At 40.0% G+C, this 20,969-nt stretch overlaps 1 pseudogene; it reads right to left on the bottom strand.

Annotated features, from left to right (window-relative positions):
* Positions 1-6,350: 6,350 nt before the first annotated feature.
* Positions 6,351-6,691, bottom strand: LOC119051749 (histone H2A.Z-like; annotated as a pseudogene).
* Between the last annotated feature and the right edge of the window lie 14,278 nt (positions 6,692-20,969).

Below are 20,969 nucleotides of genomic sequence, written 5' to 3'. Positions count from 1 at the left end.
TCCATTCCACTCCATTTAACCACCAAACCAGGAAACCATGTGAGTTTAATTGTCATGTTTCTTTAGTGGACAGTTTCCTAGTCTTTCCTTATCTTCATGATTTTGACACTTTTGAAGAGGAATGGTAAACTTAAATGCATATTACTAAGTAAAAGAAGCCAAGCAGAAAAGGCTACATGCTACACAATTCCAACTATATGGTATTCTAGAAAAGACCAAACTGTGCAGACAGCAAGAAGATCAGTGGTTTGGTGACAGACACTTACTCGACTAATTGTGATGATCACATTGTAAGGTATACAAATGTTGAATCACTATGCTGTACAATTGAAACTAATAAAATATTGTATGCCAACTATAATTTAAAGAAATATCTTTAAGGAAGCACTTAAAAACAAAAGATCAGCTGTTGCCAGGGGTTAGTGGGAAGGGATAAACAAACAAGCAGAGCACAGCGAATTTTAGAACAATGAACCTACCCTGTATGATCCTATTATAATGGATACACATCATTAAACATTTGTCTAAACCCATAGAATGTACAACACCAAGAATGAACCTTCATGCGTACTATGGTCTTGGGGTAATAATGATGTGTAACGTAGGTTGTAGATTGTAACAAATGTACCCCTGTGATGCCGATGTTGGTAGTGGGGAAAATTGTGCATTGTTTGTGGGATAGGGAATGTATGGAAATTCCTGCTCAATTTTGCTGTGAGTCTACAACTGCTTAAGATTTAAAATTTGTTAATTTTTAAATAAATTCAACAAAAATAAAATTTTAAATGAAATGAAATTTGCTAATTTTTTAAAAAGTCATTGTTAGGCATTTTGTAGAATATTCCTCAATGAAATGTCTCACATTTCATCATGAATGGACTGAGGTTGTGGGTTTGGGTTTGACTGAGATAACGTGCCCTCCTGCCATGTTGTATCAGTGGGTAAATGACTTCAATACAACTTATTAACCTACTGCTCAGTATATGGTTAGTGTATGTTTAGCTTAATAAGAAACTGGCAAACTGGACATACACTTTGCTTCCTCACACAATCAAAAGAAGGATAACAAAAATTAACCAGAACTGCCAGAAAATTGAACTGTATGGAAGTGTGACAACCAAGGAGTTAAACAAGAAACATTCATCCAGACTGGTAGGAGGGGTGAAGATGAGCAGCCAGGTGGTAGCTGGAGAACCAAGTGAGGTGGCAGCTGGCAAAGTGGGCGGTCCCACATTTGCATTCAGATAAACCAGGAAGAACAACTGGGGAGCAAGACAGACTGCACAAGCTAGGGTTCCAGTGTGGGGAAATAAAGCCTCAAAGCCTCTGACTGAAAACACCTGTGGGGGGTTGAGGTGGGAGCAAGAGAAACTCCCAGCCTCCTGGCAGAGTTCACTGGAGAGACCCACAGAGTCCTAGAATGTACACAAACCCACTCACCTGGAAATCAGCACCAGAAGGGCCCAGTTTTCTTGTGGGTAGCAGAGGAAGTAACTAAAAGCAAACAGAGAGCCCAGCAAGCAGCATTGTTCCCTTTCATTCCCTCCTCCACATACAGTGCCACAACGAAGCTATGTGGGTTGCCCCACTCTGGCCAATACCTAAGGCTCCACCCCTCACTACAAAACAGGGATGACAAGACAAAAAAAAAAATACAGCCCAAATGAAAGAACAGATCAAAGCTCAAAAAAATGGAACTAAGCAATAAAGAGATAGCCAACCTATCAGTTGCAGAATTCAAAACACTGTTGATCAGGATGCTCACAGAGGGACTTCCGCCAAGATGGAGGCATAGGTAGATAAGCCGTGCCTTCTCACACAACCAAGTTTAGAGACAACTAAATATTAGCAACAGAAAACACAGCCAGAACAGAGAAAATTAAACTTTTCGGAAGTCTGTTAACAACAAATTCTTCAGCCTGACCTGTAAGGAGCGAAACCAGCAGCTGGTGGAGCAGGGTTGCACAGGAAAACTCTGTCAGATGGACTCAGGCGCGTGGAATCCGGCGCAGGGTTGGACCTAGTGAGCGACCAAGCGAGCAACCGCGGGGAAACAGCAAGGGCAGGGCTGCAGGTTGACTGTGGTCGTGCATTGGTGCGCGGATAGACAAGTGAGGGAGTGGGCAATTGGACCGGGACCCAGCCGTCCTGCGGCAAGCGGCAGGGAGGGCACCGCCATTTCCCTGCTCTGACCCCACCTCCACATACAGTGTCATAACCCAGCGACCTAAGTGGCCCCGCCCAGGTGAACCACCTAAGCCTCTGCTCCTCACACAGCTGGAAGAAACAGCAGAGGGGGCCGCCATTTCCCCGCTCTGACCACGCCCCCACATACAGCGTCACAACCCAGCGACCTGGGAGTCCAAGGCTCTGTTCCTCACACTTAAAGGGCGCGAAAAGACCAAAAAATGGCTCAAGAAGATCTCAAAGCCCTAGAGCCTATATAAATCTAAGTGATGAAGAAATAGCAAAACTCTCAGATGCACAGTTTAAAACACTGGTGATCAGGATCCTCACAGAACTGCTTGATTATAGCCACAAATTAGATACATATATGAAGGCAAAATTAACTGAAATGAATGGAATTGCACAGGAAACCAATAGCAATGAAAAGGAAACTGGGACTCAGATCAATGGAGTAGACCAGAAGAAAGCAAATAATGGCCAAACAGAAAAGAGTGAAGAAGCAAGAATTCAAAAAAATGAGGAGAGTCTTAGGAACCTCCAGGACATCTTTAAACGCTCCAACATCCGAATTATAGGGGTACCAGAAGGGGGAAAGGAACAGCCACCAGTGGAAAACTTATTTGAACAAATAATAAAGGAGAATTTCCCCAATCTGGCAAAGGGAAATAGACTTCCAGGAAATCCAGGAAGCTCAGAGAGTACCAAAGAAGTTGGACCCAAGAAGGAACACACCAAGGCACATCATCATTATATTAGCCAAAATTAAAATGAAGGAGAGAATCCTAGAAGCAGCAAGAGCTAAGGGGACAGTCACCTACAAAGGAGTCCCCATCAGACTGTCAGCAGATTTCTCAAAAGAGACCTTACAGGCAAGAAGGGGCTGGAAAGAGGTATTCCAAGTCATGAAATCCAAAGACCTACAACCAAGATTGCTCTATCCAGCAAAACTTTCATTTAGAATGGAAGGACAGATAAAGTGCTTCTCAGATAAGACCAAATTTAAGGAGTTCATCATCACCAAGCCCTTATTATATAAAATGTTAAAGGGACTTATTGAAGAAAAAGAAGTTAAAGAAACATGAACAGTGAAAGGACAACAAACTCACAGTTATTAACAACCACACCTAAAACAAAAGCAAACTAAAAGGACAGCTAGATCAGGAGTGGAAACATAGAAATGAAGATCTCAAGGAGAGTTAGCAACAGGGGAGTGGGAGGAGGAGAAGGGGGGAGAAGGTACAGAAAATAAGTAGCATAGACAGTAGATAGAAAATAAATGGGGGGCAAGAATAGCATGGGAAATATAGAATCTAAAGAACTTGAGACACATGGACATAAACTAAAGGGGGGTAATGGTGGGGACGGGGGGGTAGGGTGGAGGGGAATGAAGGGGGGGAATAGAACAACTGTGACAGCATAATCAATAAAAAAAATTTTTAAAAAAGGATGCTCACAGAAATGGTTGAGTATGATTGTAAAATAGAGGAAGAAGTAAAGGCTATGAAAAGTGAAATAAAGGAAAATATACAGGAACTAACAGTGAAGGGAAGGAAACCAGGCCTCAAATCAACAATTTGGACCAGAAGGAAGAAATAAACATTCAACCATAATAGAATGAAGAAACAAGAATTTAAAAAAGAAAAAGAAGGAAAGGCTTAGGAAACTCCGGGAAAACTTGAGACATTTCAACATCCAAATCATAGGGGTGCCAGAAGGAGAAGAGGAAGAGCAAGTAATTGAAAACTTATTTGGACAAATAATGAAGGAAAACTTCCCCAGTCTGGCAAAGGAAATAGACTTCTAGGAAGCCCAGAAAGCTCAGAGAGTCCCAAAGAATTTGGACCCAAGGAAGCACACACCAAAGCACATCATAATTACATTACCCAAGATTAAAGATAAGGAGAGAATCTTAAAAGCAGCAAGAGAAAAGGAGACAGTTACCTACAAAGGAGTTCCCATAAGACTGTCAGCTGATTTCTTTCTTCTTGCAAGCAAGAAGGGGCTGGAAAGAAGCATTCAAAGTCATGAAAGTCAAGGACCTACATCTTAGATTACTCTATCCAGCAAAGCTATCTTTTAGAATGGAAGGGCAGATAAAGTGCTTACCAGATAAGGTCAAGTTAAAGGAGTTCATCATCATCAAGCCCTTATTTTATGAAATTTTAAAAGGACTTATCCAAGAAAAACAGGATAAAAAAATATGAACCATAAAATGACAACAAATTCACAACTATCAATAACTGAACCCCCCAAAACTAAAATAAGCCAAGCAAACAATGGAAAAGGAACAGAATCACAGAAATGGAGATCACACAAAGGGTTATCAGTGGGGAGCCTGAGGGGGTGGGAGGAGAATGAAGGAAAAGGTACAGGAAATAAGAAGCATAAGTGGTTAGGTACAAAATAAACAGGGGAAGGTTAAGAATGATATGGGAAATGGAGAAGCCAAATGTTAGGTGAGAGTCACCCAAGAAACTGGACAGATGCAGTGAGCTAGGAGAGCAGGGTTTATTAGCAGGGAATAAGAGGGAAAGTGGAGCTGACCAAGGGAGCTTAAGAGGAAAGTAGAGCCAACCAAGGGATTGGGACTCACTCAGTTGTTCTTAGATCAGGGTTTTTAAATGCAAAAACCTGCCCTGGCTGGTGTAGCTCAGTGGATTGAGCACGGGCCTGCGAACCAGACAATCGCGGTTCGATTCCCAGTCAGGGCACATGCCGGGGTTGCAGGCTGGTTCCCTGCAGGCCACTTCCCAGCAGGGGATGCACGAAAGGCAACCATACATTGATGTTTCACTCCCTCTCTCCTTCCCTTCCCCTCTAAAGATAAATAAATAAAAAATCTTTATAAAAAAAATAAATAAATGCAAAAACCTGAGGTTGGGGTATTAGAGTCTCATTAGAGTCTCATTGGCTAAAGCTAGAGCTGGTTGCTGGGTGAAAGCTGCATCCTGTTGTGCCAGATAAGCCAACCCCAGACCCTAATCTCCCTAGGTAGCATCTGCAGGCAGCTTCCCATGGTGCCATTTTCTCACCTGGTGATTTTCATTCCTCCTAGTCCTGCCTAGATCTAACACTAAAGAACTTATATGTACAACCCATGGACATGAACTAGGTGGGGGAATGCTGGTGGGGAGGGTGCAGGGTGGAGAGGGATAAAGGGGAGAAAAAAATGGGACAACTGTAATAGCATAATCAACAAAATATATTTAAAAAACTAAATGAACTCTTTGGTCTAGAAAAAAAAGAAACTGATAAACTGTTTACCAAAATGCTATACCATTTTGCATTCCCACCAGCAATGAACAAGAGCCCTTGTTGTTAGGCATCCTTGGCAGTGATTAATATTGTCTGGTTTATCATTTAATTGTAGTCATCTAATAGATGTCTATGTTTACCCCTTCTCCTTTTCTCTTGCTGCTTTTAAGATTCTTTCCTTATCTTTAATCTTGGCTGATGTAATTATGATGTGTTTTGGTGTGTGCTTCCTTGGGTCCAACTTCTTTGGCACTCTCTGAGCTTCCTGGACTTCCTAGAAGTCTATTTCCTTTGCCAGATTAGGGAAGTTCTCCTTCATTATATTTTCAAATAGGTTTTCAATTTCTTGCTATTTTTTTCTCCTTCTGGCTCCCCTATGATTTGGATATTGGAAAGTTTAGTGGTATCTCAATATGTTTTATTGTAATATAATTTCCCTATGACTAGTGACATTGAGCATCTTTCACTTGCTCATTTTCTATCTCTGCCTTCTTTGGTGAGACCTGTTCAGATCTTTTGCTGATTTTTTGTTTTTGTTTTTGTTTTTCAGTATGACCTTTATTGAACTTATCCACCTGAGTGGAAATAATGTCTGTACAAAACCAAATGTTTGTTACTATTACTTCTGCATCACAATTAAAATCCAAACAGTTTTTTAAAAACAGTGCAATCAACACCCACTACTGCAGAATCAATAGCTTTTTTGAAGCCACAGTAACACTTAACTTAAATATAGTTAAGACCTGAGTGCAGAAATTTGGTTGGTTGGAATACTAATTAAACTTCCACCTTGCTCAAACAGAATTACAAAAAGGCAAATTGAGTTTTTCACAGTGCACTGGAATCACCAACACTGGACAGCTGTTAAGAGTATTTAGTCCCGAGATAACCAGAAATCCCGGCATCCTTTACACAGTCTGCTGTTGTGCTTTCTTCCTAGAGATTTGCGGATGTGTGGAATGACACCACTACCAGTCGTTGTAGCCTTGATGAGAGAGTCCAATTCTTCATCTCTGCAAATAACAAGGTGCAAATGACGAAGAGTAATACACTTTACCTTGAAGTCTTTTGATGCATCTCCTGCCGATTCCAGTTCGTCTGCAGTCAGGTACTCCAGAGCGGCTGCACTGTGCACAGCAGCAGTAGCACCCTCACGTCCATGACCGGAAGTCCTGGATTTCAGATGCAAACGAGAAACCACCTTTGTCCTGGCCTTTCCAGAGTCTTTCACAGCCTTACCGCCAGCCATTTCAAATTGTGCTGAAGCTCGAACAAGCAAGGCAGAGAAAGGACAGCCAGACACCCAGCGAGATCCCACCACCTACTCCATCGCACCGCGATTCAAACTGCCCTTTTTGCTGGTTTTTAATTGGATTGTTGGTTTTCCCACTGTTGAATGTTAAAGAGTTCTTTATATATTCTAGGTGCAATTCTATCAAATATATGGTATGCAAATAATTTCTCCCAATAAGTGGCTGGTCTTTGCATTCTCTTAATAGTGTCTCTCGCAGGGCAAAAGTTTTTTAATTTTGATAAAGCCCAACTCATCAATTTCTTTTATGGATTGCACTGTTTGATATCATATTTAAATATTCACGACAACAGATCATGCAGATTTTGCCCTATGGAAGAAAGGAAGTCTCAAGAAGTTTTCTAATTTTATACCTTCCACTTCAGCCTATGAACAATTGTGAGTTAATTTTTGGATATTAGATTTAGATTCATTTATTTTTGCATATACACATCCAGTTGTTATAAAGCCTATTCTTAATCTATTAAATTGCTTTTGCATTTCTGTCTAATACAAGTTGACTATATTTGTGTCTATTTCTGGGCTCAGTATGTCTACCCTTTCACTGATACCACATCGTCTTGATTACTATAACTCAATAGTGTTGAAATTGGGTGGTGTGTACCTCCAACTTTGTTATCCTCTTTTAGAATTGTTTTGGTGTTCCAGTTCCTGATATAAATTTTAGAACCAACTTGCTGGTGTTTGATCGGGATTGTGTTGAGTCTACAAATCAAATTTGGAACAATTGACATTTTAACAATATTGAGTCTTCCACTCCGTCAGCATGGTATATCTCTCCATTTATTTAGAATTTCTTAGATTTTATTCACCGGTGTTTTGTAGTTTTTAGCCTACATATCTTGGACAAATTTTGTTAAGTTTATATTTAAATACATTTTTTGTTAGTCTGTTAATACAGTGGGGTTTTATGACAGATTTTTAAACATTAGACAAATTTTGTATTCCTGATGAACTCTACTTGCTTATGGTATATTATTTTCTTTAAATAGTGCTAGATTTTTTCTTTTATATTTTTATTGAATCAAATAATGTTAGATTTAATTATAAACATTTGCTTAGGGTTTCTGCACTGACACTCATAAGAGATATTTATCTGTAGTTTTCTTGTAATTTCTTAGTCTAGTTTGGTATTAGATTAATGCTGGCTAGTCTTATAAAATGAGTCGAGAAAATTTTCCTTTTTCTTCTATATTCTGGGAAACATTGTGTAGAATGGTGTTATTTCTTCATTACATATTTGGTAAAATTTTCCAGTGAAGCCACCTGTGCCTAAAATTCTCTTTCTTTTTTTTTTAAATCCTTTTAAATTTTATTTATTTATCTTTAGAGAGGAAGGGAAGGAGAGAAGGAGAGAAACATCAATGTGTGTTTGCCTCTCATGAGTCCCCTGCCAGGAACTGGCCTGCAACCCAGGCATGTGCCCTGACTGGGAATTGAACTGCAATCATGTGGTTCGCAGGGCCGTGCTCAACCCACTGAGCTATACCAGCCAGGGCTTAAAATTCTCTTTCTAAGGGAAATTTTAAATTATAAAGTAAATTTATTTAACAGATACAGGAGTTTGACATTATTTTTTCTTGAATGAGTTTTGATAGTTTATGCCTGTCAAGAAATTTATTTCCTCCATCAAATTATAGAATTTATGGACATGAAACTGTCTGTAATATCCCTTATTATCCTTTCAATGCCTGTGATGTCCCCTCTGTTATTTGCGATATTGGTAATTTGTGTCTTCTATTTTTTTCTTGGTTCATATGGCTATGGGATTATCGATTTTATTGACTTTTTCAAATAATTGGCCTTTAGTTTCATCAATTCTTCTTAGCTGTTTCTCTGTTTTCAATTGTATTGATTCCTGCTTTAATACCTGTAATTTTATTCCTTTTACACACTTTGGGTTTAATTTTATCTTCTTTTTCTAGTTTCTTAAAGTGGAAGATGAAATTATTAATATAAGACTTTTTAAATATATAAGTATTTAGCTGTAAATTTCCCTCAGTTACTGCTTTAGCAATTTTCTACAAATTTTTATATGTTACGTTTTCATTTTCATTCCATTCAAAATATATTTTTAATTTCTGTTGAGACTTCCTAATTGAACCATGGCTGATTTAGAGTATTTTGTTTAATTTCAAAATATTTGGAGGAGTTTCCCAACATCTTTCTGTTACTGTTTTTTAGTTTAATTACATTATGGTCTGAGAATATAGTTCTATGATTTGTACTCTTTTAAAACTTTTGAGGTTTATTTAATGGCTTAGAATGTGCTCAATCTTGGTGAATGTTCCGTGTACACTTGAAAATGTTATGTGGAGTGTTCTATTATGTCATTAGGTCTAGTTGTTTGATAGTGCTGTTTAGCCTCCCTCTCCTAACTGATTTTCCATCTACTTGTTCTGTAAATTATTGAGAAGGGGATAATTGAAGTCTCCAACTATAATTGCATACTTGTCTATTTTTCCCTCAGTTTAATCAGTTTTGCCTCATTTACTTGGAAGCTCTAGTGGTAGGAGCAGATATATTTAGAATTGTTATGTTTTCTTGAACAATTGAACCCTTTGTGATTATGTCATGTTCCTCTTTACCCCTTATACTCTCTTTTGTTCTGAAACCTGCCTTTCTGGATATTAATCTAACTATTCTTTTCAGCGATCTCATGAGTTTTCAGCAGAGGTACTAAGAATCTTCACTGAGGAACAAAAGTCTTTTTAAGAAATGGTGCTGGAACAACTGGATGGACACTGTCATTTCCTTAATGGCCAATGCTGCAGAACTTTATGAAAAATAAACTCTTGGGATGTGGCAACAGGCACCTTTCTTCCCTAAAATTTATTTGCACATTGTAACCCCCTCACCTTTGCATTATAGCCAGAGCTCCCACAGTGCCCCCCTAAGAATAAAAATTACACATTTATTGGGGAGGTGCAGTTGGGATAACAGAGTAGGATATGTTTCAGACAAGTTGAAAGTGTCAAGTGTTCTCAATTCCTCTAACTGTTCTTGGATATCCACATTCCAACTGTCAGATTGCTAGTTACAAAATTAGCACTGACCATAAAACACACTGCCTTTGGGGAAATGCACTCAGGCTGCAGTTGGACAATGTTCTGGACTGGTCATCGTTCTCCTGTTATAGCATTTCATGACAGGTCTATAGTTTCTTATTTACTTCCAGATGATCAGTATAGTACTGGAGTTTTCAATTGCACTTGGTGAAAAATAATCAACCCCCACCTCTCTGGATGCATTCTTTATTCCCCTGAAATTGTTCTAGGCAATAGTTATTGGGTTCATCAAAGGTTTGCCTTTGCTTGGTAGAAATATAATTCCAAAGACTGTAGGCAATAGCCAAATAGGGTACCTCATCACCACTTCCTCTTAGCTTATTGGCAATTTATCCCTGGATTTTCATTAACTCTATCCATGGCCAGTCAATAACCCAGATCAAATGCACCCCTAACTTCTTTATTTTGCCTCCTTTTTCTCTAGTTTAAAAGATATAGTTTTTAAAAATCAACTTATTAAGATAAAATATTTAAATAATAGAATGCACCTACTTTAAGTATACAATTTGATGAGTTCTAACAAATGTATATATCCTTGGACCCAGCACCACAACCAAGAAATAATCTATCTTCATCAACCCCAAAATTCACTTCTGCCCATTTCCAGTCATTCCCTCGTCCCATCTCTAGCTCCGGGCAACATCTGATCTGATTTCTATTGCTATAGATTAAATTTATCTTTTTAGAATTTGGGGGAGATCCAAGATGGTGGAGTAGGTAGAATTTACACTAACCTTCTCCCAAGACCAAACTAGAATTATAACTAAAATACAGAACAATCAACCTGAAAACTAACTGAAGACCAGCTGAACAGAAGTCTTATAACCAAGGATTTCCAAAAGAAGCTACATGGAGACTGGTAAGAATGGCAGAGCCCTGAAAAGGGCTGGCCTCCCACCCATGTGCAGTAGTTGAGAACCTGAAGGAAAAGCTCAGCTGCAAAGGTCCCCACCAAAGAGTATGGGGCCTCAACTCCAGGCTGGGCTCCCCAGCCCAGAGCACCACAGCTGGGAAGAGGAGCCCATGTAACATCTGGCTGTGAAAATTAGCAGGGATTCTGTCAACTAGGGAGAGATGAGAGTCTGGTAGAAACCCAGGCACCCTCTGAAAGGACCAGTGCACAAAATCTCATTTGCAGCCACTCACTCTGGGCTCCCTGGCAGAGGGAAGGTGGCTTGGAGTGGACTACAGTAATGGGTTGTATGGCTCCACGGAGAAAGCTGAAAGAACAACTTACAGGGTCCCTGTGCTGTGTCCCTCTCCCACATCATCATTCTTGGGTCAAGAACTCCCCTCCATACTGCATCAGCCTTGGGGAATGCAATAGCCCCACCTTCCCAACTCAATGTAGCCCCACCCTACTGAGCTCACACTGTCAGGAGTCAGCCGTTGGGCCCTCGGTGTACAGGTCCTTGGTATATCATGCTATCTGATATCAGACTATCCTACAAGGCCATAGTAATCAAAACAGCATGGTACTAGCATAAAAAGACACACAGATCAATGGAACAGAATAGGGAGCCCAAAAATACAGTGGAACCTTGGTTCTCAAACTTAATTCATTCTGGAAAACTGTTTGAGAAGTGATTTGTTCAAAAACCGAATCTCCTTTGTTCGTCACCTGAGAGACCCCTGACTGATCATACAGGTATCATCATGAAAGTGTTGTTGAGTCAAGAATCAAGACCTGAAATTTTGTCAGACAATCAAGACATTTTTGGTCAAGAACAAAATTGTTCAAGAACCAAGATGTTTGAGAACCGAGGTTTGACTGTAAACTCATACCCATATGGTCAATTAATATATGACAAAGGAAGCAAGAACACAAATTTGGTAAAGACAGGCTATTCAGTAAATAGTGTTGGGAAAATCAGACAAATGCCTGTCAAAAAAAAAGAAACTAGACCACCTCCTTACATCATATACAAGAATGAAATAGAAATGGATTAAAGACTTAAATGTAAGACTTGAAACCATAAAATTTCTACAAAAAAAACATAGGCAGTAAACTCTCTGACATCTGTCTTAGCAATATTTTCTCTGATATATCTCCTTGGGCAAGGAAAACAAAAAAATTAAAAATAAATGAATGGGACTATATCAAACTAAAAAGGTTTTGTGCAACAAAGGAAATGGTCAACAAAACAAAAAGACAACCTACTGAATGGGGGAAGATGTTCACCAATGATACATTGGATAAAGGGTTATTATTCAAAATTTATAAAGGACTCATATAACTCAACACCAAAAATTAAAAAATAAATAAATAAATAAATAAATAAATAACCCAATCTAATTCAAAATGGGCAAAGGACCTGAATAGGCACTTTTTCAAGGAGGACATACAGATGTCCAATAGACATATGAAAAGATGCACATCACTTATTGCTAGAGAAATGCAAATTAAAATCACAATGAGATTATCATCTCACACTTGTCAGAATGACTATCATCAATAAATTAACAAACAACAAATGTTGGTGAGGATGTGGATAAAAGGGAACACTTATGCATTGTTGATGGGAAAGCAGATTGGTGCAACCACTGTGGAAAACAGTATGGAGGGTCCTAAAATGTTAAAAATGGAACTGCCTTATGACCCAGTGACTCCACTTCTGGGTATGTATCCACAGAAACCCAAAACACTAATTCAAAAGAATATATGCATCCTTATGTTGATAGCAGCATTATATACAATTGCCAAGAAATAGAAGCAACTTAAGTGCCCATTAATAAACAAGTGGATAAAAGAGCAGTGGTACATATGTACAATGAAATATTACTTGGCCATAAAAAGGATTTGCAACAGCTTGGATGGACCTAGAGGGTACTAAGCTAAGTGAAGTAAGTCAGCCAGAGTAAGACAAATATCATATGATTTTACTTATATGTGGAATCTAGAGAACAAAGTATACAAACAAAACAGAAACAGACTCATAGATACGGAGAACAGACTGATGTTTGCCAGGACAGAGGCAGGTTGTAGCAATGGGTGAAAAGGGTGAAGGTGCTGAGAAGTAGAAATTGATAGTTACAAAATGAGGGTGAAAAGTACAGCATGGGAAATATAGTCAATAATATTGTAATGACTGTGGGTAGTGCCAGGTGGGTACTGGAAACATCAAAGAAAACACTTGGTAAAGTACCTAATTGTCTAACCACTATGCTGTGGGCCTAAAACTAATACAAAATATTATTGAATATAAACTATAATTTTTTTAAAATTAACAACATTGTGGTGATTCCAGGGTTTAGGGGACTCTAAAGGGCCTAAATGGTAATGGAAAAAGAAAGAGAAAAATTACAATAAATAAAATTATTCAAAAAATTTAAACCCAATTAAAAAAAGAGTTTCATGTAAGTGGAATCATAGTGTATGTGCTCTTTTGTGTCTGGATTCTGCTCAGTGTGTTTTTAACATCACCAGTCCCATTGCATGTATCAGTGCCTCATGCTTTTTAGTACAGGAATTATTTCATTGTATGGACATACATATTCATGTACTGGTTGATGGACATTTGGATTTTTCCAGTTTGGGACTATGGTAAATAAAGTTTACAAGAACAGTTTTATGTATGCATATGTGTGGAAATAAACTTTCATTTATGTTGGGAAATACCAGGGAGTGGAATTTCTGGGTCATTTGGTAGGTGTCCTTCACTGAAAAGTAACTCCGTCACTGCTTTCACAGCATAGCACTTGTACAAGCCCCATATTATCATTCAGATGCCCACGTGTTCACCATCACTTGGCATTATCAGTCTTTTTAATTCTAGCCATTCTAGTGAATGTGCAGTCATAGATCATTATGGTTTTCTTTGTACTTCCATGATAACTAATGATGCCAGGCGTCTTTCTAGGTGGCCATGGACCATTCATAGAGTATCATGTTTTCATAGTGTCTATTCAAATTTTCCTATTTTTTAAAAATATGTTTTTATTAATGAGTTATAGAATATATATATATACATATGTATACTACACACACACACATACATGCATGCTATTTTCTCCCAGTTTTTGGCTTCCCTTTACATTTTCTTAGTGATGTCATTTGAAGAGTTTTTAATTTTGATAAAGCCTAATTATCTTTATTTTCCTATTATGCATTGTGCTCTGCAGTTCTTAAGAACTCTTTGCCTACCTCAAGTTTTCAAAGATACACTTCATGTTTTCTTCTGGAACTTTTATTTTTATTATTTTTAAGTATTTTTTAAAGATTTTATTTATTTATCTTTAGAGGGGAAAGGAAGGAGATAGGGGGAGAAATATCAATGTATGGTTGCCTCTCATGTGTCCCCTGCTGGGAACTGGCCCGCAGGGAACTGGCCTGCAACCCAGGCATGTGCCCTGACTGGGAAACGAACCACGATACTCTGACTCGCAGGCCTGTGCTCAGTCCACTGAGCTACACCAGCCAGGGCTTCTTCTGGAACTTTTATAGTTTTAGTTTTTAATATTTAGGTTTATGATGCATTTTAAATTAATTTTTGTACATGGTCTGAGCTGAAGATCAAGTTTTACTTTTTTCTATATGAGTATCTGGAAAACCACATAGCATATGTCCTTCCAATTTTCCTCTTTTTAAAATCGTTCTGGCTCTTCCATGTCCTTTCCATTTCCATATAAATTTAGAATCAGCACTGCAGTTTCTACAGAAAATATCTGCTTGTATTTGATAGAGACTGCACTGATTCCATAGAGCAATTTGGGCACAGTGGACCTCTAAACCATGTTGAATCTTTCAACCATGGTTATGATTTCTCTCTCCATTTATTCAAGTCTCCTTTAACTTTTCTCAGCACTGTTTTATAGTTTGAGCATGTCTTGCATATAGTTTATTAAATTTATCACCAATTACTTTTTTTGATGCCATTACAAATGACATTTTAAAAATCTTTTAATTTCCAATGTTTACTTATTTTTGTATACAGAAGTAAAATAGATATTTTGTACAATGATTTTAAATATTGTTATCTTGCTAAACTCACTTATTAATTCTAGTAGCAATTTTAGGTTCCTTAGGATTTTTGACATATATGATCATACCATTTATGAATGACTTTTATCTATTCCTTTCCCAGATTCGTGCCTTTTCTTTCTTTTCTTGCCTTTTTCAGCTGGCTAGGATGTTCAGCATAACACTGAACAAAAGTGGTGAGAGAAGATAGGCCGCCTGCTTCCTCATCTTAAAGTAAGTAAAAGACATTCAGTTTTACACCATTAAATATGTTAGCTGCAGATTTCTCATAGATGACCTTTACCAAGCTGAGGATGTTATTTTCAATTTCCCATTTTGCGGAGAGACTTTAACATGAACTCTATTTTTGTGGAGTGTTTTGGTGAGTATAAAATTCTAGGCTAGGAAGATTTCTCTGTTAGCACCGCTAAGAAGTCGTCCCATAGTCTGTTGGCTTCCATAACTCCCACTGAAAAGACAGCTGTCAGTCCTATTGTTGCTACATTAAAAGAAAAATTTCTTACTTTGTGTGGCAATGTTTTAGTTTTTCCCTTTAACATTTGGTTTTCAGAAGTCTATCTCTGATGCAATGTGGATGTTTTTGTTTTTTGGTTTGGGATTTGCTGAGCTTCTTAAATCTGTAGGTTGACTGGTTTCGAAGATTTCTCAAACATTATCTCTGTACAAACAGTTTCTGCATCAATTCTTTTTCTCTTCTAGTTCTGGGACTTTATTTGCATGCATGTTAGAGCTTTTGAATGGGTATCACAATTACTTGTGCTCTTTTTAATTTCTAATTATTTTTCCTCTGTGATTCACTTTGGTTATTTTCTAAATCTGCCTTCCTTTCATTTATCTTTTCCTATTTGTACCCATCCAAAAAGTTCTTAAGTTCATGTACTATATTTTTCAGTTCTGAAATGTTCATTTGTTTTTTTATAGATTCCAGTTTCCTCGTGAAATTCTTCATTTCTTATATTTTGTCTATCTAGTCTGCTACTGGGGGAAGGGAGACTATATTCATCACAGTTAATTTAAGATCCCTGTCTGCTAATTGTGATATCTGAGTGATCCATGTCTCTGTTTCTACTCTTTTATTCCCTCCTCATTTGGTCTTACTTACCTTTTTAAACTTGGCCTCATACTTTTTAATTGGGTACTGGACATTGAAGATGAAAAAATTTCAAATTTCTCAATTATTTATCTTCCTCCAAGAAGGGCTGTATTCTTCTAGCAAACTGAATACCAGTGGACCATCCTTGTTGTGGCTTGGATGTAGGCTACATTATGCCTCATCTCCTCTTATTTGGTTCTTACATTTAGGGTTTAGCCGTTACTCCTTAGATCCTGGTATCTCCAGTGTCTCAACAGAAGTCCTAGGGGACTTATCAAGGTCCATCCACTTAGGTAGGGCCTGGATTCCAACCTCTGACTCTCCAGCATCATGTGGCTGCTCAAACCAGCAGCTCCGTAGCCTCCCAGTTGTTCTATTCTTCTAGGTTCTCCAAGTCTTTCCCCACACATGTACACTTAAGAGTTGGTCAATGACTTGAAGGAAACTTGTACACAGATTGTAAGGTTCTTTCTCTGCAATACTTCTCTCCAGGATTTTCCCTCTCAAGTGCCAGTCACCTTGGTTACCCAAAATTCCAGCCTCATATCTCCTCAGCCTAGGAAGACTTCTCTAATTCAGCTCTATTCTCCAGGCTTTCAAATTGGGAAATGCCCTCAAGTCAAAAGCCGGAATCCTGTGGAACTGACCTAACGAGCCTTCTTCCTCTCAGGACTGCAGTTCTTCAAGACCTGCCACTGGTTGCTCTCTGAAGCCTTCAAATGATGCTTTATATTTTGGCCAGCTTTTATATAGCTGTTTTCAGAGGGAAGTTTAGTTCCATCCTAGCTATTCTGTCACAGCCAAAACTTTAAAGTCCTCTGTGAATTTTTAAGGTAACATATCCCAGTAATAGAAGAATCACAGTGCTGGTGCTAGAAACTTCGAGTGCACCTATGCTTTTTCTGTAGACAACTGTTCTTCTTTTGAGAAGTAGTTCCTGGTCCTGGTGCAGACTGAATGCTTGGCCAGGGAACAGTTAGTGATTACGGCTCCTAAGCTATCCCTTATCTGTAGGGCATTAATTTGAACAAATAAAATATAAAATTGGATATGTACAGAAGTATCCCATCATCCATTGCAAGTAATAAGTGTTATATTAGGTCAAGCAGACCCTGAAGGCATAAGCACACTGCACGAGCAGTTGGCTCAGACTCCCCGGACACATGATCTTGCTACACTGACACTTTTCCATCAGCTCTAACATACATCCTCATGGGAAGTGTCCTATAACCAACTCCCTCAAGAAGAAAAAAATTACAAATAGTTTTTCAAAATATGCTGAGATCACCCAAAGTGGACTGCTGCTACTTTGCAGCCCCATTCAGGAAGGCCCTGTACAGCCAACAAGAAGGAAAATCTTGTCAGTGGGCAGAATCTTGGGCAGCGCATCTGGCTTTTGCCTGGTAGGTGCAGAAGGCAAAATGAAAGGAGGTATGAATCTACAGAGCTTATGGGCAACAGCTAATGATTTTGCTGGAATATGAAGGAACTTGGAGAGATCAAGCTAAGAGGATTGGTAAAGAAGAGAGATCTAGAGAAAAGTTAAGGTGTGAGATCTCTCAGAATGGGCACAAATTATAAGGACATTTGTGTCCCATGTAACTATTTCCCAGAGGGTATCCATGGTAGAAAAAACTCTCCCAAATCATCAAGAATAGGCAAAGTCAGTAGACAAGATGATCTGTCCCATGGGTATCAGTCAAATTCATAATGAGAATGAAGGCTACACCATTGGAGGAAAGTTCTGACCTCGTGAGGGCTGTTAATGATGCTCTCCTCATTTTCAGCAAAGCCTAGGGACATCCTCCTTCCCCCTTCACCTAAATGTACTCGCTTCAAGATGCCAGGGAGTTGAACCCTGGGGGGTGGGTGCAGTGCCCCATGGGAGCACCATCTTGAGAAAAATACCCCAGGAGGCCTCCCTGAAAGGAGATGTGGAAGGTTTAATGGGCCATGACTCAGCCTTCAACAAGGCCTTGCACAGAGACACCACAGGAAACACCAGCGTGGTCGAGGCTTAACAAGTAAGAAGGGCAAGGGATGGAGTGCCCAGAGATAGGCAGAGAAAGCTGGGGTAGGGGGACAGGGGCAGGGAGGCCAGAGCCTATAAAGCAGGGATCAAGGTGATGTACTGGGTGTGCACAAGACGCAGGCAACCAGGATCCAGGTGGGCTGTGCTTACATGGGCTGCGAGACCTCAGACCACTTATCCCAGCAAGTCATGGTAAGGAAGTGTACTCACAGGTAGGATTCAAATTGCCTTGGCCAAAGGCTTCCCACAGGAAAGCAAGGCTGATGACAATAGTAACCATTGGAAATGCTAGCAAACTTTGCACTCTTAACATGTTGCAGGTTCCTGTGTAAGCTTTGTCCAGCATTCTCTCTGTCCAGCAAGACTCACAAGACTCACTCACCCAGGAGGTGACAACAAGGGAAAAGAGCTCAAAGAGGGAAAAGTGACTTGCTCAAGATCACACAGCTGAAGGTAGGAGCTGGGATTGCAATCCAGTCCTTTCTGTCTCACAAGTCCACATGCTTAACCACTAAGGTCCACATAACATAATGTAAATAACCTGGCCGGCAGCAGGTGAGCACTAGGTGGGCTTTTCCTCTAAGCTCCTCCCTGAACTAATGGGAAAACCAAGGCTCAGGGGCCCAAAGTCACAGCAGCAAGTGGCAGAACTGGCCCAGGAGCCAGGATGTTCAGCTACCAGATGGAGCTCAGTCCCTTCCCTTACAGCAGGTCGGCTACAGAACAACCTCTGCTCTCACATCTCACCAGCCATGGCCTTGGACAACTGCCTGCCATTCTCTGATCCCCACTTTTCCATTTGTTGAAGGGGCATAGCCTCTCCTGGTAGGGCTGGGATACGAAATGATGATGGACCTAAAATATACAAAGTGGACATTTGGGTGATGGGTTTTTCTATCCTTCTCTGTCCCTACCAGCACTATAACTGGTTCACAGACAGTCCTGACAAGGAGGACCTTCTGGGGCCAGTTCTGTGCCCTGAGAAATAGCATGTTCCAGGACCTAAGCATAGGGCTGCCTCACTTGGGAGTAGTACATAATTCAAAATGCAACAAGAATGGTGCTTTCAAATATGAAATGTGAAATTCTTATAGGAAGTGTTTTTGGTGCCGCTGGCTTGTGGTGACTCAGCACATGCCTGGTCTACCTGGGTAGTCCAGCACCACCTGGCAGTGAAAAGCATGTGCCACCTCTCCAGCAGGGTCTCAGCATTGGGACACTGAGGCAGGAGAGGGGCAGCTGGACTTGATGGCCCCTAGGACTCCTCTGGCTTTGGGCCTCTGCATTTCTGCCCCTCAGATCCCTGACTCTGCCTCACCTGGGACCATCAGCTATGATTGCCTCTCTGAGAGCAGAAATGTCCAGGGCAGTGCAGTTTGAGCCCCTTCAGGTGTAAGTAAAACCTAGTGACTGAACTTTTTGGATGGGGTTTGGTTAGCTAAAGGATAACCCTCTCAATATGGGACAAAGCAGGTTTGCTCTTTTGCTAGGTCCTGGGGGCTGACTTCTGGATCATTATTTCAAATAAGCATTTCATTGCCAGGTACCAATTCCTAATGTAGTACTTACCTATACAGACTCAGATAAAAATCTGAAATATAGATTTGTCTCATGTTAGTAATGAAAAAAACAGAAAGGAAAATAGATAATCCAGATCCTAATATTTTCTCCCCTATAAACTTGAACTTCTGGATTCTCTAGGAATCATGGCATAGAAAAAAGAGTCCTGTCCTGAGAACAAAAGACCTGAGTTGGTGGTGACTCCACAACCAATGCCTGTGGCACCTGAGAAAGCCTCTGCTTGGTCTCTGGCCTTCAGGGGGAAACTAGTTGGCCTTGAAAATAAAAGCTTTTTCTAGTTTTTACATTGGTGGTTTTATGCATAAGGGATGTTGTGAGAAGAGAAAAAAATTAGAGGTGACTCTGGGGCATTCACAGGGACACTGCTCATGATGCCATCAGGATCAATGAGACAGTCCTACTGGTCTCAACATGAACTTGCCAGAGGGTGGGGGTAGGCAGGTCGCTTAGTCTGAGGGACAAGTCCAAAGTGGAGGGCACATCAGTACTTCCCCGAGCACAAACCCTCCCAGGTCACATGACAACTCTGACCAGGGACTAGGGGAGCCTGCTGGGTAGTGAGCACCCAATGGTTCAACAGAAGTACCTGCGAAGCTGCGGCAACCAGTAGGGGGGGGCGAGTTCCCTGGAGCAGCACAGACACTGTCTCAGATTCTTTGCTGCTGCCCAGCTGTGGGAGAATCCATATCTGTTCAGACTCCAGTCAGGAATGACTTCCCACCAAAAGCATGTCCAGTGCCACACCCTCCACTGTAACAAGACAAAGAGCCCCACACCCAGAGACAGGACGTGGAGTATTCAGTGTAGAGGGAGACAAGCAGAACCACAGCACCAAGCAAATAAGAGAAAGGAACCATTTTCTGACTAATAATTTCAGTGGGAAGACAACATGTTGCTATAAATCTTGGAGAAGTCAGCCCTCCCTGGCAACATGGTGACAAAGATGTCACTTTTTAAAGAACTTAAAGCAAATGCCAAAAGAGAAAGGCGTTTAGAGGCCTGGTTTAAGAAATCTGGTATCCCGGAAAGGGTCCTATGTGGAAGAGGAGCAGTGAACGTCCTTCCATCACACTTAACACAATTGCAATTAAATAATTATGTGATTTATTGCTTAATGTCTCTCTCTACCACTAAAATTTCAGCTCTGTGTGGTTGAAGACCTTCTCTGTCTTGTTCAGCGTGTCTGCTACATACCATGTATTATAGATAGTGTTATATATGTTTTGTATATCATAGGTATTTTGTCCATACTTGATTAAAAAAGGAAAGGGAATTCTGGAATAGGATAAAGACAGGGTTCGTCATCTTTCTTTTAAGGTCACAAATAAATGTGGTTACACTCACTATACAGTGATCATTATTTAATTCTCATTCCAGAATCACTGATTATTCTGGTCCCCAGATGTGCCTGGTTCCCACGTTTTCACTACTCACCTCCTGGGCATCCAGGTTAGCCCACC

The sequence above is a fragment of the Artibeus jamaicensis genome, unplaced genomic scaffold (genome assembly GCF_021234435.1).
Source record: "Artibeus jamaicensis isolate MK-2021 breed Jamaican fruit bat unplaced genomic scaffold, CSHL_Jam_final contig_64, whole genome shotgun sequence".
NCBI lineage: Eukaryota > Metazoa > Chordata > Mammalia > Chiroptera > Phyllostomidae > Artibeus > Artibeus jamaicensis.
The sequence above is the reverse complement of the archived record's forward strand: the minus strand, read 5'-3'. Positions and strand labels throughout refer to the sequence as shown.